Here is a 26,133-nt window from a genome sequence, read left to right as displayed (position 1 = left end):
TGCAAAGGCTCTGGGTTCAAACCCTAGGAATGAAAAGAAAAAAAAGCCAAACAAAAACCACAAGCTCAGAGCCAGGGATTTAGCTCAGCAGCATAAGCGATTGCTTGGCAGACTTGAGGTCGTGAGTTCGATCCCCAGTACCAAAAAACAAACAAACAAAAAACCCACAAGTTCTCAGCCCTGGCCGGTGAGCAGTGTCCCAGCACAGTCCCTCCAGGGTCTCCCAGCTAGTGTCTCCAGGGTCTCCTAGCTAGATTTCACAGTTAAGGAGGAGGTCGTATCTGGCTCATGGTTTCAGAGGGGTCAGTCCAGGGTCAGCTGCTCCCAGGCAGAAACACCATGGTGGAAGGATGCTGGGGAGCAGAGGTGCTCAGTTCATGGTGGCCAGGAAGCAGAGCAGGGCAACAGCACCAGCAAGGGTTGGGGGGCTGGGGATTTAGCTCAGCATCATAAGCGCCTGCCTTGCAAGTGTGTGGTCATGAGTTCGATCCCTGGTACCAATAAAAAAGAAAAAGACAACAGTTGGGCCCCCTCCAAGGTCTCCTCAGGGGCCTCTCTTCCCACCAGGCCCAGCCCCACCAGCACAGTCACCCCTGAATGTCAGGGATTATTCCACTATGGAACATGGTGCCCCGCTCCATTGCCTCTCTGAGGGTCTCTTCATCAAGTCAAGTTGCTAGTTTAGCTTTCACTAAAGCCCCAGTCTCATTTCCTTGTGTTTAAAATACAGGTCACAGGCTGAGCATAGTGGCTCAATCCTATAATCCCAGAATGTAGGAGGCTGAGGCAGGAGGAAGCCAAACTGAAATATGGAGGAAGACCCTGTCTCAAAATAACAAGAAAGAAAAGAAATAGAGATACCGACTCCTATTGCAGGGGCTGTTCTAACTATTCCAGTAAACACCCCGTCCCTTGTTCTCTTCCCTGAATCCTTCAAATCCCCAGTGCTTTCGGGGTGACTGGGTAGACATGTGCAGCAGGAGCCTTCTTTGGAAAACACAGCTCCCCTTAAAGAGGCCCATAACTCCTGCACACGCTGCCCATCTGCTCCCCAAATGTGCTAATTAGCAAGGAGGCTGAGGCTGATGAGGGGGAGAAGCGCCCGCCCACCCATCCCATGGCTCAGCAATGCAGTGGCCACCCACTGCATGGTGCGTGGATGCTGAGTATAAACAGGACCATGGATCGGGCCACAGAATGTGATCCTGGCTTGGTCAGTGGCTGTAACAACATACCAGGAATGGTAGGTCGTTAAGAATAGGGGTTTAGGATAGACCTCGTAGTCCCAGCACTCTGGGAGGCTAAGGCATGTGTGTCACAAGTTCAAGCCCAGCCTGAGCATCTTAGCAAGACTCTGACTCAAAAGAAAAAAAAAAATTAAACAGGCCTGGGGGTGTAGCTCAGAGGAAAGGCCTGGAATTCAATCCCTAGTAACATACACATGCACACGCACCCCAGTAGAGGCGTAGTGAGCTCAAGGAACTGTGGCAAACCAGATTGCCATGTGTTCGAGTCCAGCCTGGGCTACATACCAATACCTGTCTCAGAACAAAAGGAAACCACTAGAGAAAGAAACATTAAGTATTGTGGTCATCCTGGTTTTAAAAATAATGAAAGAGAGCAACCCACCAGGACCCCTTCTGTCTCTCTCTCTCTCTCTCTCTCAAATAGAAACTTTCTTTCCCCCAATAAATATATTCTGCTCTTTAAAAAAATTAAAGAAAATCCACGTGTGGTGGCACTAGGGAGGCTGAGGCAGGAGGGTCACCAGGAGTGTGAAATCAGCCTGGGATACACAGTGAGTTCAAGGCCAGTGTGCATAGCAAGAACCTGTCTCCCCAAAAAAGGAATATTTAAATAAAACACATTAATATTGAAATCTAATATAGTATATTTAGAACATATAAATGTAAACATAGAATATATTATACATATAGATACATCATGGTAAGATGATAGATAAGAAGAAAATAAATAGGAAGATAAAACCAATTGTGTGTCTTTTATTAAATTTCCGAAAGTGCCAGTTTGATGGAGCATAACTATAAAATACTCTGAGAAGTTTCTGTTTGTTTGTTTGTTTGTTCTTTGAGACAAGGTCTCACTGTGTAGCCCAGGCTGGCCTTGAATCCAAAGCGATCCTCCTGCCTCAGCCTCCTATGTGCTAGGATCGCAGAAGTGTGCCACCACCTCTGGCTCCAGGATTATTTAAAAGATTGGAAAAGCTGAGTCAGAGGGGAAGTCCCAGCCCCTCTAGCCCTGGCGCTCCTAGAGGCAGCCCCTTCTTTTCTTTCCAGCTTGGGCTGGTCCTCAGCAGCCCATCAGAGGAGTCCACCCACTGGGTCCAACCTGCAGTTGCCCAGCGAGGTTCAGTGGTGTAGATGGAATCACACAGTAGAAATTTTGAATAGTCCAGCCCAGTTTAGGAAACAAATTCAATCAGAAAGTGTCATTAGTGGCAATTAAGAGAACGCATCCATGACTCTGTTTACCTCAGGGGAGAGGAGCAGGAAGCAGCTCTGTGCCTAGGTTGGAGACCCCAGGTGGGGTGGATGCCCTGTGGCCTTGAAGGGTAATAAAAGGTGGAAGGGTCCTGTCTTCCAAACCAGTCACTCATCTCAGCACTCTGGGAGGCTGAGGCAGGAACATCCCAATTTAGGCCAAGCAACTTAGACCTTGTCTCAGTAAAACTGCAGATGGAGCTCAGTGCAAAGGCTGTGGTACTGGGTTGGGTCCCCAGTACCACAAAGCACCAAGCTTAAACCATCCAGGTACTGGTGGCTGGACAGTCCCAGAAGTGGGGAACTGCGGCCCTGAGACCAGCTTTGGGGAGCATCTGTAGTTCACTCTGTTTTCTGAGAGTCACTCTATGCAGCCCAGGCTGGCCTAGAATTCTCAGCAACCCTCCTGCTGAGTGCTGGGACTCTATGCCTGCACCTCCATGCTCAGCTGTACCCCCAGTTTCATGGCATTGGGACTGAGACAGCGTCTCATGACCCAGATTTTCCCAGACAACCTGCTAGCTGTGCAGGCTGGATGTCAGGGTCACCTGCATTACCTGTGTAAACAGAGCCCAGCTAGTCCAGCCTGGGGGATCCTGCTAAGACGAGCACCTCGGTGCTGCGCTGCCCCAGAAGACCCACCCAGGCCCATTCGCCAGGCTGCTGCCGTGCTCTTGGCCGGATGCCGCCCTGGGTGTTTGTGAGACCTTTTGGTCCTCCCAGAAAGCTTGTTTTCCCAAAGGTTACAGTGGGATCCCCTAGGGAGGGATGGAAGTCCCAGGAGGTGTTAAAAGGGGATCAGGGCCAACGCTGCTGAGCTGGCGGAGAAGAGCTGTGACCCTAGAAGTCTCCACGGTGCTTGGAACAGAGGGAGCCCAGCCCGCCGGACTCCATGGCCCTGCAGAGCTCCACGACGAGAAAATAAAATAATTCACAGCATCTTACACTCACCTCAGAGATTTTCTTTTTGAAATAAGGTTTCACTGAGAAGCCCAGGCTGGCCTCAATCTCACAGGGATCCTCCTGCCTCGGCCTCCACAGTGCTGAGATTACAGGTATGTACCAGCAATTTTTTTTTTCTTTTTTTAATTTAAGGGGTTGGGAATGCAGCTCGATGGGAAAGTCCTGGGTTCTGGCCCCAGTGCTTATTGAAGATAAACAACAAAAGGAATTTTGATGAAAACCACCTCCCACCTCCTCCTCATTCTCCTTATTTGGACACAGATATGGCCCCATGTCACTACGGGGACTCATTGTGCAAGGCTGGGGTGTAGCCCCTAATCACCCCCACCCTGCTTCCTCAGCATCCAAGGAGGTCCTGGACTGCCACCCCAGGGTCACTGTGCTCCGGAATGCAGCGCTCTGGGGGTGAGTCAGAGGTTTCCCGCTATCAAGAGCCAGAATGAGGGCAGATCCAACACGGCTGCCCCCACCGCAGCTCCAGCCCCAGCCCTGGCCTCATCCAAATAAACAGCGAAGCCCCAGCCAGGCCACAACCGAGTCCCTAATTGCGCTTTAATGAGGCTGGGCTCTGTTCCGCCAGGGAGCTGTTTACCAAGCAATTTCAGCTGTTCTTCTGCCCTGTGCAGGATAAATGTCACTCTGTCCTCATGCCGGCCAGGGAGCCACCGAGCAGGTTCTGCAGAGGGAGCCAGGGGCACAGAGAGGTGGAGCGGGCCTGGACACTGGGACCCACAGGACCCCCTGGCTCACAGAGACGGGGCCACCCTTGGGTAGTAGGGACCCTGAGACCCTGGGGACCCCATGAATCCAGCTTTGTCATGACTAGTAAAAGGGAGGCTGAAGCGTTGCAGCCTCACTGCAGCCCATGGCCACCTGTAGACTGTGCCTCCCTGGCCACAGGGTCTGTTTTGCATACAGGGGTGCTGAACTCAGGGCCTCCACTGTGAGCTCTGTTCCCAGCCCTTTTTTATTTCTTATTTTGAGACAAGGTCTCACTAAGAAGCCCAGACCAGTCTCTAACTTGTGATCTTCCTGCCTCAGCCTCCCCAAGTGCTGGAATGGCAGGTGTGGGCCACCACCAAGCCCTCCCTGTGTAAATGCACTTCTGTGGCTTTTTCCGTGTCACAGAGCCTCTGCAGCCCAAAGCCCCTGGCTCTGGTAGCCCCAATCCTGATGCTCAGACATGCAGTCCCCCTTTGGTAGTTTCATGTCTCAAGAGGCTTGGTGACCAGGAAGAAGTCGGTGACCTGTGCTAGCAAGCCACGTCTCCCAGTCTTTACTGATCAGCCGACACTGGGGCCTGGGAGCAGTGATTGTGCCGACCCCCACGGGAGAGACAGGGACACCCACACTATTGTGCATTTGCTGGCCACCAGCTTGCTGAGGGGTGCCTGGAAACCAGGCACGGGTGCAGGCTCTGGGGACAGACCCAAGAGCCCGGCCCCTGGAGAGGAGAGCCCGCGCGTGGAAGTCAGCAGCTGCCTGCCCGGGCGCCTTCTCAGCACCTGGCTTCCATTCCCCACATCTGGCCTCCCTGGCTGTGCATCGCGCTCCTTCCAGGAGCCGGACGTGCGAGTTCCACGGCTCGCTGCTTTCCGCGCCCCCGTACACTCCAGCCGCTCCTTGGGGTCCACACACCCCCAAGGCGGCCACAGCATCAAAGAGGAGCTCTGTTCCCCTCTGACGCCTGCGCCGCAGCTGTCCCGGGCGGCCGGCCCTCCGTCCCTACTAGAGGACCCTCTGAAGTCTCGGGTAGGAAGCGCCGGTTCAGACAGAGGTCACCTGAATAGCCGCGGCAGCCCCAAATGTGCAGGAGATTTACGGGAGCAGGGAGGCTGGCTGTCGCGAGGCCGTAAATCTCCGGGTGCCCTGGACGGGAAGGAGGCGCGGCCGGCACTAAATCAGAGCCCAGCACCGCGCGCGCCCGGCTGCAGGCGGGGAGCGGCTGTCACACAGCAGGACTGATGGCAGCGCCGCCGGAAGGGGCTTCTGTGCCTGGTGGGCCGCGCCTGCCGTGGCCGTGGGCTCTGTAGGTCTCATTCCAGAAGGCACAGTGGCCAAAGCTCGGTGTCAGATGGCCTAGCACCTCCTAGAACCCTCTGGGTCACTCAGACTCCCCCAGGTCCTTTTGGCCAGTGCCCCCCAGCAAGCTGGCCTCAAAGAGTAGCACCTATGGGTAAATTAATAAAATTTTGAAAATAAAGAAGAGCATGTGTTTAACATTCTATCCCGACTCCTTTGTCTCCACCAAGCCCAGCTTATTCAGCACTGTGTTTCTGGTTCCTAGCACTTAGTATACAGCAGGCGTCCAACACTACTGATGGAATGAATGAATCCAGGAACAACTGATCCCTTAAAGGCATACACCTTGTGGCCCTTAATTGGAATGCGTCCATTTGGTGAGTAAGGACTGCCCAACAGATTAGTAAGGGCTGGGTAGGTCTGTGGATGATTGACATGTAGGCTAGTCAATTAAAGGGGAAGGCCCGCCCAGATGCAGGCAGTACCAACCAATAAGCTTGTAGCTTTGATGGAATAAAAAGGGAAAGAAGAAGGAAGTGTTTTCCTTTTCTTAGGAGGAACTCCATTGCCTGCCCTTGTGGACCTCAGTCCCCAGTTCCTCAGGCTTCTAGCATGACTCTTCAGCCTTCCAACACAGACTCTGACTTTGTAGCACAGACTCACACTGGTGACTCTGCTGTGAGCTTCTTCTGTTTCTGAGTCCTCCAGCTTGCCAACTTACAGGCTGCCATTTTGGTTCTTCCCCTCTGACTCTACTGGTAGCTATTGGATCTCTTCCTCTCTGATCCAGTGAGCCCACCTAGAAAGACCCTTGTAAAGTTGTACAAATATTTATGTGGAATATAATCCCCTGGAGAAGAGAAAGAATTTTCAGGGTGCCCTGCTGATCAGAGCTGGTGTCCCGAGCCCAAGGACATGGTTCCCAGAGAGGCCTTGCTGTGAGGGAGGGGTGGGAGGTGGCCCCCTTGTTGTGGGGCACCTGCGTGATGGAGGAAGGATCCTGGGTGGCCTTGAGCAAGTGCCTTGTCTCAGAGGCCTTGAGGGGAAGCTGTGGAGGTGAAAGAAGTCACAATAGAAGCCACTACTGTGTATATACAAATGTATGCACACACACACACCCCAATGTGTCATTGTTTCAACTCCCCGTTGAAATACCCTCTGTTGTATACTGTGGCCCCTGATTTCGGGGTGTTCCTCCCTTGCCAACTTAAATATGGCTCCTTCCCCTTTAAATTTCTGGTTCTTTTTCAGGGAAACCGTCTGGGATTTCCATCCCCTTGAAATCCTCTGTGATAAGAAAGACCTCAGTACTGTTAGCTCCTCTTTCTGGTTACAATTTTACATAGCCAGCGACTTCCAACATTTATTCATTCAACCAACACAGACCTTTGTTCACTGAACAACACAGCAGCGTGGCCGGTGTGACCATCTGTCTCAAAAACCTGAAGACCAAACAGGCGGCCCTTTCTCTCCCATGGCTCCCAGGCTGTTCTGTGAAGGAACAGAAGAGAGTTAAAGAGCAAACTGTCTCAGCTACACTGGCAGTAACAGGCAGCCCTGAACATCTGAGGCTAGTTTCTCATGTTTGTGACGGTCTGGCACCTGTGTAGGGTGGTGGGCAGGTCCCTGTGGTCATCAGAGATGGGCAGATACCAGGCAGGTGAGCAGGGCCGGCTCAGGGATGGGTTCTATCACAGCCTGATAGGCAGAGCCAACAAGGGTTTTTAGGTGACCATATGCAGTGTTCAAAGGGGACAGTGAGGTTTGTGGGTTCCGAAAGCCTCCACTGGGCTGGCTCGCCTGTCTCACAGCCAGTTGACTCGGCACTATGGGTCCATGTTTAGGACATACCTTCAACTTTACTTCAGGCTTTTTCTGTAAGGCCAGTGCATCTGGAAGATATGGTAGTGGCTGGTACCACTTGCTTGGCTTTAGAAGCAACCCAGGGATGGGTGGAGTTCACTCCTGTCTGGTTGGTCATGGGAGGTCATCTTGGGATCTATATCTGGTCCCTTCCCTTCCTGTCTGACTTTGTCCCCCTGTGATTCCTGGACACCATGAACTGAGCAGTTTTGGTCTGCCAAGCCCATCCACCATGATGTTTGTGCCTTGAAGCAGCTGACCATGGACTGAACCCCCTGAAACCATGAACCCAATATACTTTTCCTCCGTTAGATTGTGAGGGTTGGTACTGTGGTCTCACAACGGGAAAGCCGACTGGCAGAGCATGGGCTAAGGAAGGTGCCCAGCCCTGACATGTGACATTTGCCTGGGAGGCCAAGAGCACTGTCTCCCACAGTCGGCTTCAAGGTGAAAGTCACCATCCAGATGCTGCTGACTTTCCGAGGCGGAAGTAACTGTTGACCATGCTAGCCAGGGGGACTGCAGGGTCCCTGTCCCAGTCCCCTCCCTGTGTGCGGGGACCCTGGGCCACCCAGATCTTACTCCCTCACTTCCCCCATACCCACCGTTGTCCCGCAGTGTCTCAACCCCTGACTCCCAGTAGAAGGGACCGAAGACACGGCTTCAAGGCAGATCTGAAGAGGGACGAGCCGAGTCCACCATGCGCAGAACCAAGTCTGTTTACAGAAGAGCAGTGCCCATGTGGCCTCCAGCTCCAGGCTGACCCAGGCTTCCAGGGGACAGAAGGCTGGGGGAAGTGGAAGAGTCAGAAATAATGGGAGATGAGGGAAATGAGTTTTCCCAGATCCAAAGCCGGAGACAGCGAGCAGTTTCCAGACCTTCAGGCCGTCAGGGAGGCCCGACCCGAGGAGCAGCCTCCAGAGACAGAGCTGCTGCTGGCTGCAGAAGGTGGGCAGCTGGACCCTCAGCTCTGCATGGGTGGGCAGGTTCCTGCTGCAAGCATTTCTCACACTTGCCACACACAAGCAAAGCAACGATGCGTGAAAGAGCCCCTCACTGAGAGGTTTAATCCAGCACCCCGAGATACTGACTGCTCCCCTGGAAGAGAGCTGGCCTCAGTCACTCAGGCGTCTGTTGTCCCTGTTACACCCCATGGGGTGAGCACATCCCCCATTTAATTTTAATTTGGTCTTTTGAGGCAGAGCATTGCTGTGTATCTCAGGCTGGCCTTGAACTCAAGGCGATCCTCCTGTCTCAGCCTCCCGAGTGAGCAGATGTTCACCACCAGGAGCCAATACCATAGGTGGCTTTTTATAAGAAAGAAGAGCTACATTGTAGGTTGTGCAACACAAGGATACCCTGTTCTGGGTAAAGCAGTTTTCATACCTGGAGGGAAGCAAAATGGAGCAAAGGTTGGCTGTAGCCTGTAGTGGACACCACGTATGACAAAGTGAGTGGCACTTGTGGATAGAAGAGCCATTGCTGGCACCACGGCTGGAACTCTGGGCCCATGAGGCACTTTCTCCTTGCTCAGGTGGTTCCACCATACTGTTAATGTGATTTGAGGTTGGGTCCTTTGGTTTTGCATCTGTGTCTTGAACACAAAGACAAGAAACGCCTGATTTTCCCCATGGTGCCCACAGCCAGCTCAGTATTGCTCACTCCCAGCCCACTTCTTGGGGTCCAGTCTCCACGCAGAACTATTTGGTGCAAACCTTGATGTGGAGCCTGTGTGTGGCTCTTGTCAGTGGCTGGTATGGCCCACAGTGAGGCTCGTGGTCCCCAGAACCTTCATTCCTCAGGCCCAGCTCCTCCACACTGTGACCCATGAATGTACCATGAGGTGTGAAGGGGGACACATCTAGAGTTTCCCATTGTTTGCACTTGTGGAGGTCACAAAAACTAGCTTGACCCTCAGTGAGCCTGGTGATTGGAAAACCCGGAGAACACTGAAGTTAAAAATTACGACAGCAAGAGATGCACTGCCACAGATCCCCTCAGATCCCCACTCAGCTCAAACACTCCTCCCATCTTCTGTGCAGATTTCTGCAGCAGCTCTGGAGTCCTCTTTCCTGAGGGTCTTTACCAGATGTGATCCCAATAACAGTGACTGCTGTTGCTGAGAGCCAGCCACCAAAAAGGTGGCTCATGAAAACACAGTGCAGTGCCCTCCTTATCCGCCTCAGTCCCCAGATCTGGCACCATGTGACTCCAGGCTCCTCCCCAAAGTCACCATGACCATGAAAGGGAGAGGTTTTGAATCCATCCAGGACATGGAGGCAGCCAGAACAGCACACTAAAGACCCTCAGAAAAGAGGACTCCAGAGTGCTGCGGGAAGTGACCAGGATGTTGGGACATGTGTGTGCAAAGTGAGGGGAGGATCTGAGGGGATTCATGGCCATGTATCTTTCACTGTAATAGATTTTAAAAATTCAAGCAGTCACCATATTCTTAGTCACACCCCATATCTGGTGGCTGAGTCTCACAGAGCGCTGTGCACCCACCCACGTCCTGCTTCCTAAGGCCTCTTCCCTTCCCTGCTGGGGGATGCTAAGGCCCAGGGCTGCAGCTGAGCCCCTGTTTCCCAGGCGTCACGTTCAGCTTGTCACCCGCCCTGTCATTTGTCGCTGTGGATCTCAGTGCCCAGCTTTTCCCTCTGCAGAAGTCTCCGGCTCATCTAGCACTGATTCTGCAAAGCAGGCAGTCTGAGAACAATGCAAAATCAGGGCTTCATCAGGATGCTGCCTGTGATGCTGTCTCCCAGCCCAGGCATCAGCTCGGTTCTTCCGGGATGCAGGGACAAAGGATGCTTGAATGTTAAACATGTACTGGGGGCAGGGGGTGGACAGTCATCTACATCCATGGATTTCTACCAACTCAGCCAGAGCCGCGACAGCTGAGGGTTCTGCATCTCGTGAGTCCTGCATGGTAACTGTGCCTCCTCGAGGGGCCTTGACAGTGGTCGGAGAAGAGACCCTGCTTAGCTGCGGGATTCGAATATTAGGAGGCACTGCTCTGTAAAGGTGCTGGGGCACACGTTGTGTTTTTCAGGTGGCTATTGTGAAAGGCAGTTTGAACATGCTGGGGATGGAACCTGCTTTGGGCAAAATGCCTTTACAGTTCCTGTGATTTACCTGCAGAAGATTTCAAAGAGAAGCGTACCCCACTGCGCTGAAAGAGCCTGCAGTAGGAATGGAGGCCTGCTCTCTCCTAGAACCTGCACCGGCTGTGTCCACAGGTCTCGGGTGGAGTTCAGTTATTCATGGAAGAGGCAGTTGAGACAGAGTCTCACTGTGTAGCCCAGGCTGGCCTCACACTCCCAGAAACCCTCCCACCTCAGCCTCCCGAGTGCTGGGATGACTGGGAACGCCCCTATGCCTGGCTTTCCACATCCATCTTTTGAGGAGGTTGGGCGGGGCCACCAGTGAGCCTCTACAGAGGAGGCCTCCAGTCTGCCTCGTCTGCCTGGGACAAAGTCACTGTCCAGGCCAGCGACAATCAGTTTCTTAGTGATCCTGCTTGGACCACAGCGACCTCGTCCACCCAGAGACTTCTGTGCCCAGGACAGCCAGAGCCTGGGCCCTGACACTTCCTCTGAACCATACACAGGCCACTGGGAGACACAGGTGGCTCAGCTCAGGAGAGGTCCCGAAAACTCGAAGGAGGGACTTTGACATTGCAGGGTGTGGTGATGCATTCCTGCAACCCTGGCACTTGGAAGGCTGAGGCAAGAGGATCACCATGAGTTTGAAGCCAGCCCATGCTATACACCAAGACTCTGTCCCCCCCAAAAACCAATACCAATGATACCCCCTTTTGTTGTTGAGAGAATTAGGAAAAAACCATGACTGCCTAGCATAGGAGCATAGGGCCAGGCAGGGAGGTGTTCAGTAAATGCAGCCTGCCATTCTTCCCTTCTTTCCTCCTGGTTTTCTTGCCAATACTGATACTGAACTCAGGGTTTTCTCACTAAACTACACCCTCAGTCCTTATTAATTAGTTAGACTTTTGAGGCAGGGTCTTACTATGTGTTGCTAAGATCTCCAGGCCGGACCAGAACTTGTGATCCTCCTGCCTCAGCCTCCCAGAGTGCTGGGATGACATGTGTGCATCTTCTGTTTCTTGACAGGAAGTTGCTTTCTCGGGCTCCACCTCCATCTTGAGAGGTGGCAAGAGGTGGCTTGGCAGGAAAGGAGATGAAGAGAATCCTTCAGCATCTCCAAAACTGGTCCCCAGGAAGGTCGGCTGGTGGCAGACAGCCCAGAGCGCAGGAAGACAAGAGGCCTCCGGAGAACGAGGAGGAAGAGGTCACCAAAGGGCAGAAGGAGGCACAGCCAGGAGACAGGGGCTGCTGCTGCCTGCCTCAGTTTCCCCTTGGTCCTTTGTTTTGTCTGAGACAAGAACGAAGCTGTGTCATCCCTGATCAGGCCATCCCTGACGAACTGTGTATGAAGACTGTGTAGGAGTCCCAGCCAGGGTCACAGCCCAGTGTGTCCATCTGTCTGGTGTCACCGCTTGCTTCAGGTCCCCCTGCCTCAGGAAAGCCAGGGACTCCCCTTGGCCTCTGGCCCTGAGAAGGGTGGTGTCCCCTATGCCCACCCGGATCCCCATCTCGCCCAGGTAATCTCCAGAAACCGGTGCCGCGACCCCAGACAAGGGGCAGGAGGGTCCCATGCCGGCCGGGCCGCAGGCAGTGGAGTGGGAACCCACCCTCCGCCCCCTGCTCCTGCTCAGCCTTGGGAGGAGGGCTGGCCCCACCCCACCCTGGCTGCCATGTCCCTGCAGCCTTTTCAGCTTCAACCCAGCAGTTCTGTCAGGAATCAGTGTCACCCGGGAGGCGGCCGGGCCTGGCCGGGGACTTCCCAGCTCCACCGCCGGAAGGCGGACTCTATTAGAAAAGGGAAATGTTCCTCGGCCCTCAGATGGCAAGCGCCTAAAAATAAACTAATAGACCTTAAATTAACTTTTTCTTTCTTCCACCCCAACCCCCCACGTTTCCATCAAGGCTTCTTTTCAACTGGAAGGAAAAGCATTTATTATCTGAGAGTGACACGCAGGAAATTAGACTTATAAATTGTGCTTAAAACGTTATAGTTTCCAACTTTCTTTAATGCTAATCTTCACGCTAATAGGTTGTGAGATACGTGTTTTGACGTGAGAGGTTTTTTCCTCTCTAATTAATTCTCGGCTGCAGCACAGGAAGCATTTGTGGTGGAGGAATTCCAGGAGCATTTGGCGCTGCTGGAGGAGGAGACTCCTGTCAAGTCTGAGGGGGCCATGTTGCCAGAGAAGCTTCTAGAAGGATTTTTCTCAGTTGCTGTTAACTCTGTTCAAGCAGAGCCGAAGTCCTCCACTGGGAAATGGGACACAAAGGCCTGTGTTGCCTTGGTGTTCTGACCCCAGTTATTTGCACAGTCCTGGCCTTCCACCCTTCTAAACATGGATTTCCTGTTCCTGTGTGGGAACCTTCAACTTCTCCCACCCGGCCCAGGCATAGTTTTCGCCATGCCACTCCCCACCTGGAATCTCCATGTGACTCCGCCATTTTTACATAGGTTCTCACAGCTGTAGTCCACCTTGAGCTCCTTTGGTGTCGGTTCTCCCCGATATGAGAGGACTGCTCTCCACAGCTCACGCCATGACTTCTGCCTCAGCACCCTTTCCTGGACACGTAGGATGACATGGCTGTTAGGTGAGACTGAGTGACCTGTGTTGAACTATGACTTGTAAAGGCACTGAGCCACAATGCCTTGGGATGTCACACACGTTAGTCAGCTTCTGACTTGGGGAAAGCAGTGCAGAGAAGACAAGATTCACCTTGGCTCACGGTTTCTGAGGCTCAGTCCATGGTCACTTGATTCCATGGTTTCTGGGCCCGTGGGAGGTGGAAAGATCATGACGGATGGGCGTGTCAGAGGACAGCTGCATGCCTCCTGGCAGCCGTGAAGCAGGGAAGAGAGAGTGCTCCAGAGAGAAAGGGCTGAGGCTGAGACCCAGTCCCAGGGTCACATCCCATCCAGCCCCTTCCACCAGCCCATACCGCTGTACACTCATCAGTGGGTCAGCCCATCAGCAGGGTGGGGATCCTCATGACCCAAGCACGCTCTGAGAGCCCCACTGTGACCACAGAAGCCTTTAGGGGAACACTTGATCCAAGTCTTAACCCTATATGAAGAGATGGTAACATGGCAGTCAGGTGGACATGGGAACACACGCCTGGGTCAAAATAAAAAATTAAAAGGGCTGGGGATGGAGCTGGGGCCCTGGGTTTTTATCTGTCCTGTCCCTTTGGATGTCGAGTTCCAGGCAGACAGCACATGGGGTTACAGGGGACACTGTACCCCTGCACAGAGCTCTCCATTCACACCCCGGGGGCCTCACATGTGAAAGTCATTATGTCATTGTTGTTAGCATACTGGGATTGAACCAGGGCCTTTGCTCTAAGCTGCATTTCCAGCCTTTTTTATTTGAGCCAGGGTCTTGCTAAGTTCCTAAATTGCCCAGGCTGGGCTCAAACTTGTAGTCCTCCTGCTTCAAACTCCAAGGGTTCTAGGAATCATTTTTTTCACCATTTTTTGCTTTCTTTTTTGTCTTGAGACATGGTCTTGCCAAGTATCCCAGACTGGCCTGAACCCTCAGACATCCTCCTACCTCAGCCTCTGAGCCTGGGATGGCTGGCTTGGGCTTGCTCCCAGCCTGCTCTGCTCCAGCCCAACCTCCTTCCCCTGTCCACTGAGATGGGCGGATCTCCAGCAAGGTGAATGTGCCAGGTACCTCTAGCCCAGAGCTAACCTCACCACAAGGCTTTGGCCTCCTTCTCCTGTTTGTAACCGGAGGACATGCACTTTTCTGCTTCGCCAGGCAGCTGAGATAGTGACATGTCCGGTGGCTATGCTGGAGTGCCTGGGTGTGGAGAAGCAACCATGCCACTGTCCAGGGCACAATGGGACCAGCAGGGCTGAGTCCCCACACCCTCGGTGTCCTCTCTGCCTCCTCCTGGAGGGAATGTGTCCCTGGCCACAGAGGCTGTGGCCTCAGTATCCCCTCAGGCTCCCCAAACCTTGCTGCATGCGGTTCCCTTGTTCACACAGAAGGTGCAGTCTGAGTCTCATGGGGGACAGTAAGGGACACGAAGGAGGATGGCAGGGGACCCACTGTGAAGCCAGGGGGCCATGGGTGATGGGAACAATAGACACGGTGGATGGCAGTGGCCTCAGGTCCCCAAAAGGGGACTTGGCTGAGGTACGGCTTCCCACAGGGACCCAGAAGCAGCCTTGGTGACCAGCTGTCCTGCCCAGTCCTCCTGGCAAAGGATACATGTGACACCATGGCACAGGGACTCTCCCTGCTGAGGACACTGTGACGCTGAGCCCTGGACACTCGAAACCAAACCAGCAAGGAGAAAACCAGAAAAGCTGCTCTAAGCCAGGCAGGGCTGCCAAGCCTAGGACCCCAGCATCTCAGGAGGCTGAGGTAGGAAGATGGCAGGGCTGGGCCAGCAGGTCAACTTAGCAAGACCCTGTTTCAACATGCAAAATGAAAGAGGACTGGGGATGTAGCTCAATTCGGAGGACTTGGGCTCGATTCCCCAGGACTGGAAAGAAACAGAGAAAGGAAGGCAGGACCAAAAGCCACCTCCTGCCCCCGGCTCACTCTCCAGGTAGCTGCAATAGAAAGGACAGTGACAGAGGGCTCCTGGTCCAGTGCTAGGAGCAGAATCCCCATGTTCCCATGGCTGCAGGGTGGCGGGGGAGGGCACGGGGTGGAGCTGGAGGTGGGGCGGTTGCCCTCACTGTCTGCCAACATTCATTGCACACAGCGCCAAGCCCTGGCCCTCGGGGACAAGTCTTAACTGTGGAGACACTCGCTGAGCATACCCTGCCTCAGTTTCCCCACACAGGAAGCGGTGACTATGGTGGTGACCAAGTCAGCGCAGGTGAGGATGCTGGCCCTGCGGGCTGTGCTGGGGCTGGGTTTTCACCAGCAGGAGTTGACAGGGCCTCCGTATCCCACAGCTGTTCAGTAAACACCGCACTGGCTAAAAGCAGGGTGCGTGGAGGAGCAAAGGCCTGGGGGAGCTCTGGGAAGGTGGTTAACAAAGAAGCCACTGCAGCGTGAGACGGTTGTCACCTTTACCTCCAACTTCAAGTCACAGCCAATTAGAGTTTGACAGTTCTTTTTTTTTTTTCCTTTTGCTGGATGGAATCCAGGGCTTCCCACTGAACTGCATCCTCAGCACTTTAAAAAACAAATCTAAATTTTGAAACAAGTTCTCACTAAGTCATGGAGTCAAATACATGACCCTCCTGCCTCAGCCTCCCAAGTGTGGGGGTCACAGTGTCTGCAGCACATGTCTGATCACGGCTGTGTGTCCTGCAGCCACCAGGTCAGTGCTCATCTCACATCCAAGTCGCTCTCGGGCTGCAGCAGATGAGTGCACCGTGGCTGGGCTTTGCCTGTCACCTGGAGAATGGTAAGCAAGGTGACCAGTGGGGCTCCCTGGGAGTCAGGCATTGGTGTGAGGGGCCTGGCACTGGCTACCAAGGGAACACGGGGGCGCCATGCAGGCCTCTTGCTTCCTTCCTGGGGCCTCTCGGGGGGCACAGCCCCACCGTGTGGGGACAAAGGCCCCTTTGAGGCCCCGCGGGGGCAGTGTGGCCCTGAGGGCGGCATCCGGGCAGGGGCGGCGGTGATGGATGACCAGCCGGCACACAGGCTATTTCGGGGCCTCCTGCCTGGGAGGCTGAGTCCCTGGGGCGTGGGGCCACTGACCCGGAAACAAATGAAAGGCTCAGCCTTCCGACTGTTTCCAGCTGCCCCTCAATCCGGAACCAGGGGCTGAGAGGAACCCGGGACACAGCCTCCGGCCAGCATGGACCCCAGAAGGATTGTGGGCCCGGCTAGGCTGCCCAAGAGGCAGCTGCCATTGAGGCACAGGGTAGCGGGTAGGGGTGCTGAGGGCCCCAACACCCTGACTCATCTGCTTTCTCCACAGAGAGCCCCAGCTCAGCGCCTCTGCCATGCTACCCTCTCACCGGGCCTAGGGACCATGACATGTGGAGGCTGCCAGCTGTCCCTGAGCTGCCCCCTGCTGGTCACCACAGTGCCCCTGAGGCTCCAGGCAGTCCTCAGTGTGCCAGGGAAGTACTTTGTAGATGGAGGGATGAGTGGGCAGATGGGCAGAAGAGGGATGGATGGATGATAGGTGATGGGTGGTGGATGGACGATGAATGGATGGATGCAGGTAGATGATGGATGGATGGATGGGAGATGGCTGGATGGTGTATGTATGAATGAGTGGATGGATGGTGGGTAGATGACGTGATGGATGATGGATGATGTGCGGGAGTTGAAGGACAGATGACAGACAGAAGATAGATAGGTGGATGGCGCTGATGAGTGGATACAGATGAGTAATGACGACGAATGGGTGACTGATGGTGGATGTGGAAGGAGACCTGATTGAATGAAGAGCCAGTGCTTACACAGGCCACACAAAGATGAAAGCAAGCTGACAGGAGTATCTTTTATGTTGCTTATTAATTTGCCCTTTCTCATTCTCTGTCTGTTTCCTCTGTACTTGGGATTGAACCCAGGGCCTTTATACGGAGGTACATCTCCTGCCCTTTTTCTTTTCCTTGTTCAGTTTTTATTTTGAGACAGGGTCTTGCTAGGCCACTAGGTTGCCAAGGCAGGGCTCAAACTTGCAATCCTCTTGCCTCAGCCTCCCAGACTATGGGCCTATTCTCCACAGCCAGCTCTGCTCAATCATTAGGTGTCAGCACAAAGCCCTGTTCCCGGGGTCCTTCCCACACAGACCTGCTCTTCTCCTCTTGTCACGAGCCATGGACAGGCCTGACACCAAACATGGTGTCATGTTTGGGGTTATCATGGGCCGTAATGCTGCCCCTGTCGTTGGGGGAGGACAGACCGCAAGACTCCTCAGGGAGCACCCAAAATATCAGGTTCTGTGAGGAACCACTGGAACTGAGCCGGGGAGCAGCCAGAGTCCCTCGACCATGCTCAGGGACCCCGGCCTAGTGGCCTCCTCCCGCAGGCCCTGGGAGGTCTGCGCAGGGCAGGAGGAGCCACGCCCGAGTTGGCTAGCGCACGCCGCGTCCCGTCTGTGCCTGCGCAGCCCTGGACAGGCAGGAGGAGGTCTTCAGGTGAGCCGGAGCCCGACGCAGGTGTTGTAAGCACCGTGTCCACGTCCCGCGGTCATGTGACCTGCAGCGCATCTAGGGCAGGCGAGAGACAGGTAGCAGCGTTTTTCTGCCTCGCACGCCACCGGTGAGGACAGCGCCTGCCCCTGGGGCGCTGGCGTCCTCCAGAGCTCCGGGCCGCCAGGCGGGGCGTGGCTTCTGTGCTCCAGGGGTGGCACAAGGTCCGAGTTGGAACTGCGTATGTCCAAGGCTAAGGCACAGAGAGCGTGGCTGGGGGTGGAGGAGAAGCGGTTTGGCCTGACGCGCTCGGGCCTGCTCGCGTCTGAGCCCTGCACACCCGGGGCAGCCGCGCTGGCTGGGAAGGGACCTGGGACAGCCTGTCTGCTGCGCTTGCCCCTTGCCTCAAGGATGCCACTGCCCAAGGCCGGAAAGGGGCCCACATCCAGCCAGGGTGACATGAGAGCCACAACTGTGGCCCGCAGCAGCCAGCGGCTGGAACAGGGCTATGTCTGGCTGTCCAGTGCAAGTGGAGGGGCTGCTCCCCTGGGACCAGAGCACCTCCCAGCAGTGGGAGGACTGAGGGTCACAGAACTGTCCTGCACCCCCGAGCGAGCCCAGAGACACCAGGGCCTGGTGGTGGCACAGCAAGGGATCAAGACATGAGAGCCGGCCAAACAGCTCCCCGAGATCCAGGCCACAGCCTGTCCAGCTGGGATCCCCAATGCTGGGCTGCTGTGAGAAGGACCAGGCCACACAGCAGGAGGTACGTGGGGCAGTGAACGGGGTTTCCAACTACAGCATCGATCCTGTCCTATCCCACGCTGGCACCAGAACCATGTGCATTCGGGTCCCTGCCTCCTGCCCATCTGCCCGCAACCCCTGCTCCGGGGCTTGGATGTGCTGTGGATTCTGGGGTCTGACTGCGGCAATGAAGCTTGAAATGTGAGCTGAGTACACTGGGGTGTGCTCCCATGCACTGTGCCTGCGTGTGTCATGAGTCACACGTATCTCACATGCGTGTGCCCTCGTACCTGCTCCTGGGAGGCTGGAGGGGAACAGATTTCCACGCAGCTCAAAGCAGCACCTAGTGCTGGACCGGGCACACAAGGCAGCCAGCCCCTGAGGGGACAGCACTTTTAGGGGGGCCAGGCCTCACCCCTCAAGACCAGTGCCCTGCCAGCAGTGGGGACACAGCCAGGACAAACCCATGGGGCCCTTACTACCACAGGAGGACAGGAACAGCTGGGCTGGGATAGGACATTGCTGGCCCCAGCCCACTTGGTATCCTAGCCCACACAAGCCAGGCCTGCAGGCAGCTGAGGCTTGGAGAAGAAAAGGGCCACAGTGAGTTCTGAGCTGGATGTAGGGATGTACACCTGTGTCCTGGCATTCAGGGAGGCTGAGGCAGAGGATCACAAGTTTGAGCCCAGCCTTGGCAACTTAGTGAGACCTTTTTTCAAAATACAGAATTAAAAGGCTAGGGGCTGGCCTTTGTTGTGTTTGAGTCCCAGTGCGAAAAAAGGCAGGTAGAAAAGGAGGAGGGTGGCAGTTCAGTGTCTGGGTCTCAGAGAGGCACCATGAGAGCTCAGAGCACAGAGCTGGGAGCACAGCCTTGGCAGTCAGACTCCAGGAGGAGCCATAGGGCTGTGTCTTGCACCCCAGAGTTGCACCCAGGTGCCAGCTGGCAGGGAGAGGTCTTGGGCAGCCAGGGCTCCAAGAGGCATCGACCAAGACCCAGGCAGGATTCGAGCCCAGCCCATGGGTACCTCAGGCCTTGCCGAGGGATGTGCATTCCCTCCCTTAGAGCCAGCCCGGGTGTCAGAGCGGCACCTCTGCCTGGACTGGGTGGGACCACCAGGGACGTCGTGGACCACGGAAAGGCAGCAGCGTGGGGGCTGTGGGCAGAGCCCTACGCCTATGACATCACCACTCCAGCCTTTGTTCACTTACTGGAAAAACTAATTTTTCTCTTTCTTTTTTTGTCTTTTTCTTTTTTGAGACAGCGTCTCATATGCAGTTCAGGCTGGCCTTGAGTTCACTTTTTAGCCCAGGTTGGTCTCAATAAGCCTCCTGCCTCAGTCTCCCCGAGTGCTGGGATGACAGGCGTGCATGCTGGCACTGGTTACAATAAAGCTAATTCATTCGGGTTTCACAGGATGAGCCTGGAAGCCCCTAGCGTGAAAGCCATGCATAAGGCAGAGTCCTAGCTTCAGGCTGGCATCCTTGGCTGTGCGTAGCAGTGCTGAGGCACGATGGGTAATAACACAGCCAGGGTGGGCACTCTCGGACCCCGCTGAGAGGCTCGCAGTGCATGGCCCAGCAGGGATTGCCTCACCACAGTGGGCAGTAAAGGTGAGCAGGCCACCCTGGAGGCACCATCCCCTCAAGGGGTGCATGCAAGTAGCCCCGTCCCACTCTCTGCCTGGAGGGCTCAGAGGGTCCTTGTCCTTTGAGGGAGTTTCAGGGTTGACCCATTGCCCCTGCTCAGCTTCCTCCTTCCCCTTAGCAGCACCCGATATGACCGGAAAAATCCAGCTGTGCCCAGGTATGGCACTGTCTGCCTGTCTTCCCAGCACTCTGGGAGGCTGAGGCAGAAGAGTCCTAAATTTCAGCCACGTCCGGTCAATTTAGCAGCTTAGCGAGACCCTGTCTTACCGTAAAAACTAAAGGGCTGCAGCAGAGCTCAGGGGAAGGCCCCTGGGGTCCAACGCTCGGTTTCCGTGGGCCCCAAGCCCTCTGCGCAGGCACAGCCATGGTCTCACACTGGGGGGGGGGGGGGGCTGGGAGTCCGGCCAGCTGGAGCTCCAGGGTGGTCAGGGGGCCGCATGGGGGTGGCGAGCAGCCCCGACCTCCTGCTCCGCCAGCTATCTCCTCCATCTGTAAACAGCCCGGCCCTCACACCCGGGGTGACAGCATGTTTGGACTCTGAGGCCGCCTGGTGCCTTTGTTCTCCAGGCTGAATGCAGGGGCTGCGAAGACCTGGCTGCCAGATAAGGCGAGGTGTCTTTCGGGGTTATGGATGGTGCCCAGCGGTGACGGCACGGGGTCCCCTGTGCAGCGGCTCCAAAGCCAGCCTCGGCAACTCCAGCAGGGGCCGCAGAGAGCTTCTACTGGAGGCACCTCAGTCCCCACAGTGCCCAGGGGGTGGAAGTGAAGGAAATGAGGTACCCATGGGCTGGGCTCGAATCCTGCTGCTGCCATGCCTCCTGGGTCCTACCTAGAGCCCAGTCAGGGCCCAGGGCGCTGCTGTGAGAACACACCTGGATGCGGTACTTTAAACAGCAAATACCTGCTTTCGTCGAAGCTTGGGCAGGAAGTTAAGGTCTAGCATGGGCATACTTGGCGCCTGGCGAGACCATTCCTGCTCCTTCTCGGGACCTTGGTCCCCACCAGCCAGAAGTCAGCCCACAACGCTGCCCAGGTGCAGAAAGCCAAGCACCGTCCAGCGAAGGGGCACCCCAAAACCCATGACGCTGTGGCCTCGACTGCTCAGCCACGGGCCTGGCACTGTGCCACTTCTGGCTCCCCACCAAAGTCACCATGACCACGATAGGGGGAGGCTTTGAAACCATTCGAGACATCAAGGCAGCCAGGACAGCACAGCTAAAGACCCTCCCCCACGTCCTCCCCCTCCCTTTCCCTCATCCTCCTTCTTCCCCTTTTCTCCTTCTCCCCTCTCCTCCCCTCCACTGCGTCTCCATGCCAGTCTCTCCACAGCTGCTGTCATGCCTCCTGGGTCCTACCTAGGGCCCAGTCAGGGCCCAGGGCACTGCTGTGAGAACACACCTGGATGCGGTACTTTAAACAGCAAATACCTGCTTTTGTCGAAGCTTGGGCAGGAAGTTAAGGTCTAGCATGGGCATACTTGGTGCCTGGCGAGACCATTCCTGCTCCTTCTCGGGACCTTGGTCCCCACCAGCCAGAAGTCAGCCCACAACGCTGCCCAGGTGCAGAAAGCCAGACCCAGCACCAGGCTCCGGAGTCGGGGCTGCAGCCTGGAACTCCACAGGGCACCTTCTCAGATATGCTTATCCCTGGTTTTCTGGCTTCTCTCTCATGTTGCACTAAACCAAGGAGTGCACCAGGCTACATCCACAGCCCCATTTAATTTTTATTTTGAGACAGTCACTAAATCAAAGGCTGGACTGGAATTGGAGGCGATCCTCCTGCCTCAGCCTCCCAGTGCTGCGATCACATGTGTGTACCACTGCACCCCACCTCACACAGGGCCCAGCCCTGGAAGGCAGTACGGGAAGTTCCTCTCCTCCTACCCAGCTGGGTCCCTTTGTCTCAGGGAGCAGTGCTGTCCTGAGGAGAATCTAGAGGGCAGGAAGAACCTCCTCTGCTCACAGTGAGATAGGCAGGAAGCAGTCTCTGTCCAGGGGTGGTGGTGCTGCCTGTAAATCACAGCACACAGGAGGCTGAGGCAGGAGGGTCTCAAGTTCAAAGTCAGCCTAAGCTGCATAGCAAGTTACTGGACTACATAGTGAGACCATGTCTCAGAAAAGGAAAAAGGAGAAAGACAGTGAGAGAGAGAGAGAGAGAGATGAGAGGGAGGACCTGACTCGTGGGCACTGTAGGACGAGAGAGCGAGTCCTGGAGACCTGCCTGGACCCTTGAATGTCAAGGGGCAAAGTGGGAGCCACATTTATTTCAGGACAAACACTTGTCTCTGGCAAACAAGTGGCTTCCGAGTGGCCAGCTGATGGAGGCCGCAGGGCAAAGGCATGGAATTACCAGGTTCCCCGTCCTGCTTCTTCCCAGCCTGCGAGCCCAATGTCCATGCAGAGACACAAAGCAGCAGCAAAGACTTTGCTTTTAAACCCTAGTTTCGCAAAGCCACCCTGCAGCCAATCTCTGCTTTCATCTGCGCCAGAAACCACGCATTTCTTGGCAGGTGCACGCACTCCCTGATGCCTAGAATGCTTGACACAGCACAAGACAAACCGGGGCATAGCTTCAGTCTGAGGAGAGTTGCCCTGCAGCCCCAGCCTCTGTCTCCCTCTGCAAACCAGACTGGGCAGCCCTGACCTGGGGTCAATCAGAGGCTGCAAGGACTCATTATCTAAAAGCAGAGGAGCTGGGCCACCGTGTGGGACTAGCATCGTCATAGTATACCAGACCCAGGCCCACAAGGGATCTGGGGAGTGACCTGGCAGCCTCACACTGGCCCTGCAAGTCCCCTCTGTCTCAGGAAAATGGAGACAGGCTGCAACTCTACGGGCAGCTGGAAGTGGAGCAGGGACCCAAGAGAAGCAGCCCCAGGCAGGGCTGGTCCAGGCCACGCAGCTCCTGGCCCTCCTTCCTGTCCTGCCCCAGCACGGACTGTGGGTTGGGTAGGATGAGAGCATGGAGGAGGAGACACTTCCTGTCTCATGAGCACCTAGACAGAGCTGGGGTCTTGGGAGGGGTCCCCACACCTGGCCTCCTCTGGGCCTACGGAGAAGAGGCCTGAGCTCTGGCACCCCAGGCCCACTGTGGACCATGTCCTTCCCCAGGACAGTGCACAGCCCCCATCCTCACTCAGCAGCTGGGGAGACCAAGGCCAGGCACCTCTTGAGTCCTTCCTGCCAAGCCTGAGCCCACCGAGTGGGATGGTGCCCCCACCTGCTCCTTCCCTGGGGCACCGAAGGACCCAGTTCTCCCCAACCTGATTTATGGGCCACTTTGCTCCTTATCTGTCTGCTGCAATGCTGTGACCTGCCCGCTCCAGGAGACAGAGCTGGGGTCGGCACCTCGGGGTCACAGGTCACCATCACCTGCCTGGGCAAAAAGGGCTGAGGGGTTACCTGGGACCCAGCCGTGGTGACCCCAGTATGGCTCAACCCTGTGTCACCTCCATGGGACTCAGGAGGGAAGAGGAGAAGCCCTGGCCGTTCCTGGGTCCTATCTGCCCCAGGGAGATGCTGGTGCCCCCATTGAGCATGGTGGATGCTCTGTGCATCCATGTCCCCATTGCACAGATGGAAAGAGCAGGACCAGAGGACGAATGGACCTTGACCAGGAGCAAGAGAGCTAGGCAGCAGCCCCAGGGCCTCCCCATGCCAATGCTGCCCCTCTACAGCCAGGGACAGAGAGGAACAGCAATGTGTAACGGGGTGTAGTGGTGCACACCTGTCATCCAAGCACTTGGGAGGCTGAAGCAGGAGGATTGCCATGAGTTCAAGGCCAGCCAGGATTACATAGGGAGAGTTCAAGATTAGCCTGACATAATGAGACCCTGTCTCAAAAACAAAAAAAGAAATGAAAGAAATATGCATTATCATATTTCAGGTGTCAAGTGGGGGTCACTTAACTTACCTGGTTAATGGACTGGAGGAAGATTCATACCAATGTGTCTTTTACTACAATACTTTTTAGGGGTGTCCAGAGAATTGAACTCACAGTGCAAGTGCAGTACATTTTAAAAAATTATTTATCAGATCTTTCAATCATATCTCATAATTAAGATAGGATAAAACCACAATCAATACATTATGTTTTGGGGGGAATTAAACAAGTGTAAAAAGTCTCACAGCCTAGCACCTGTATATGTAGCACCTATCTTGTGCACTTATTGGGTGACTCCAGCTTTTAGAAGTTCTTATCTCCACCAGGGCCATGTATAAATTCCTCAACGTATCTAAGTCCTTCTACAACTTCATCTTCCTCGATCCCTACCTCACACTGTACACTCAACCCATACAGAACCACAGTGGTCACTGCTTCCAGTCCCCAGCTTTGCACAAGGTGATCCCTCTACCTGAGCATGGGCCCCCCTTTAACCTCAAAGACAGTTTTTGTATCGCCTCTTCTTTGAAACCTCCTGATCATTCATTTCTTCAACAAACTTTGCTGGAACCTACCATGTGTTGTGTTTTTCGAGTGCCAGAAACCATGACTGAGACATGGGCTAATCTTTCTGCCTCTCTGCTCTATTTGTGTTCCTTCATTTTATGTCTAGAGGCAGTGACTTCAGCCAGAGTGACATAATGGGTCAAAAGGAGTGAGATCCTCGGGGTGAATTAGGGACAACCTTTGAAATCATACCATTCCTGATTAGAAAAAAATACCAGAAAGCACCACCCACCCACAGTCGCTAAGCAGTTGTTGACAGCCACTTATTTTTGATCTCAAGGGGCCTGGGATCTCAGGGCTTGCCGCCCCCACCTGCTCTGTTTGTTATGATTTTTCCATTGCCAGCAGCCGCTGTCCAGCGGCCAGGAAACAAATATTTCACACTTTGCTGGAAGGGACAAAAGAATTTAGGGGCCAAAACAGGAGTCAGATTGTTATACTGTTCTAAATAAGAATGTGTGAGTGGTTGCCAGGGATTCAAAAATGACGAGGATGGATATTGTGTATTCTGCTGCTGGAGAGTAAAAATATTATTTTTGGACAGCAGGCTAGGGATACTCCCTGACTGCACCCCAGGAAACAAAAGGCTGGATTAATGTGCACGTGGTGTTGACAGACGGAGGGGTCAAAAGACTGTCAGGCAGTGGGTGCCGGTTGCTTGAGTATAGGCACAGATTTAGGAACACGCAGCCCTGGGGCCAAATCTCTATACAACATGCTCCCCAGGCCCTGCGCCCGGCCTAAGGGCACCGCACCCCTCTTATGGCCATCCCCCAGGAACTGCAAGTCCTCCAATATGGCCCCATGGCAGTGGCCTGGGCAGACGGCCAAGCAGGGACTCAAGGATGACTGTGGACATGAACTGCAGGCATAAGAGGCCAGAGAAGCCAGCAGTGACCCACACGGCAGGCACCCAGCTCTGTGGGCCTGGAGAGCCTGTCCCCGCCCCAAGCCTAAGGGCCTTCCTTCCCTCCAGGTTCCCAAAGAGTCCTCAAACCTGCATTCTTTGGAAAGTCATCATTGTCTTGGAGGCCATAGGGCAGATTGTCACCTCTCTTAGTCATTTGCTTCTTCGCTGCACGGTTAGTCACGGTTTATAGAGGGCTCAATCCATGGCCGATTGCTCCAAGGCAGGGTGGTTTGACAGATGGGTCTGGCGGAGGAGAACTGCTCAGTGCAAGGTGAAAAGGAAGTGGAGAGAAGGGAGGAGCCAGAGGTAGACTAACCTCCTGGCCACGCCCAGGAAGTCCCTTCACCAGGCATTGTCCAATCAGCTTGCAAAGGCCCGGTCCCTGTGCGCACGCGCCTTTGGGGACATCCGGGACCCGCTTTTCCCGTGAGGAAGCTGACACCCAGCCTGGTCCGCAGACGCCCTGCTCGCCTCCTAGGGACAGGAAGGACAGGAGCCACCCCTCCCTTATGGCGCCCGCCGGCCCAGGGTGACAGGCTGGGAGGCTGCTGCGCCTTCGGCGCTGTTCTGATTCCTGTAAACCTTCGGAACCGACTTTTCTCCTCAAGCCCGAGAACCCGCAGAAGCGGCTGCTCTGCAGCGCTGGGAACTGGCTGGGGCCAGGCGCAGCCCGGCGCCCCTCCGTCCGTCTTGCTCAGCCCCCCACGCAGCTCCACGCGCAGCAAGTCTTGGTCCACTTCACAGGTAAGGAACCAGGGCTTCAGCTGAAGGTACACACACAAGAAACCGGAAATGACACCTACTTTAAATTTAAAAAAAAAAATTGGCACTGGAAATCGAACCCAAAGCCTTACCACTGAGCACCTTCCCTAG

General features: G+C 55.0%; 1 long non-coding RNA gene across 1 annotated transcript; it reads right to left on the bottom strand.

Moving 5' to 3' along the window:
- Positions 1-12,490: 12,490 nt before the first annotated feature.
- LOC134477143 (uncharacterized) lies at positions 12,491-26,006 on the bottom strand. Its single transcript, XR_010049055.1, has 3 exons — positions 25,348-26,006; positions 12,870-13,013; positions 12,491-12,703 (listed from the first exon to the last, which is right to left on the bottom strand). It is a non-coding gene; the product is annotated as an uncharacterized LOC134477143 (long non-coding RNA).
- Between the last annotated feature and the right edge of the window lie 127 nt (positions 26,007-26,133).

Source organism: Cavia porcellus, unplaced genomic scaffold (genome assembly GCF_034190915.1).
Source record: "Cavia porcellus strain 051 isolate PalLab524CR breed Dunkin Hartley unplaced genomic scaffold, mCavPor4.1 scaffold_8, whole genome shotgun sequence".
In the NCBI taxonomy this organism is placed as follows: Eukaryota; Metazoa; Chordata; class Mammalia; order Rodentia; family Caviidae; genus Cavia; species Cavia porcellus.
Note: the sequence above shows the minus strand (reverse complement) of the source record. Positions and strands in the feature narration are given on the sequence as shown.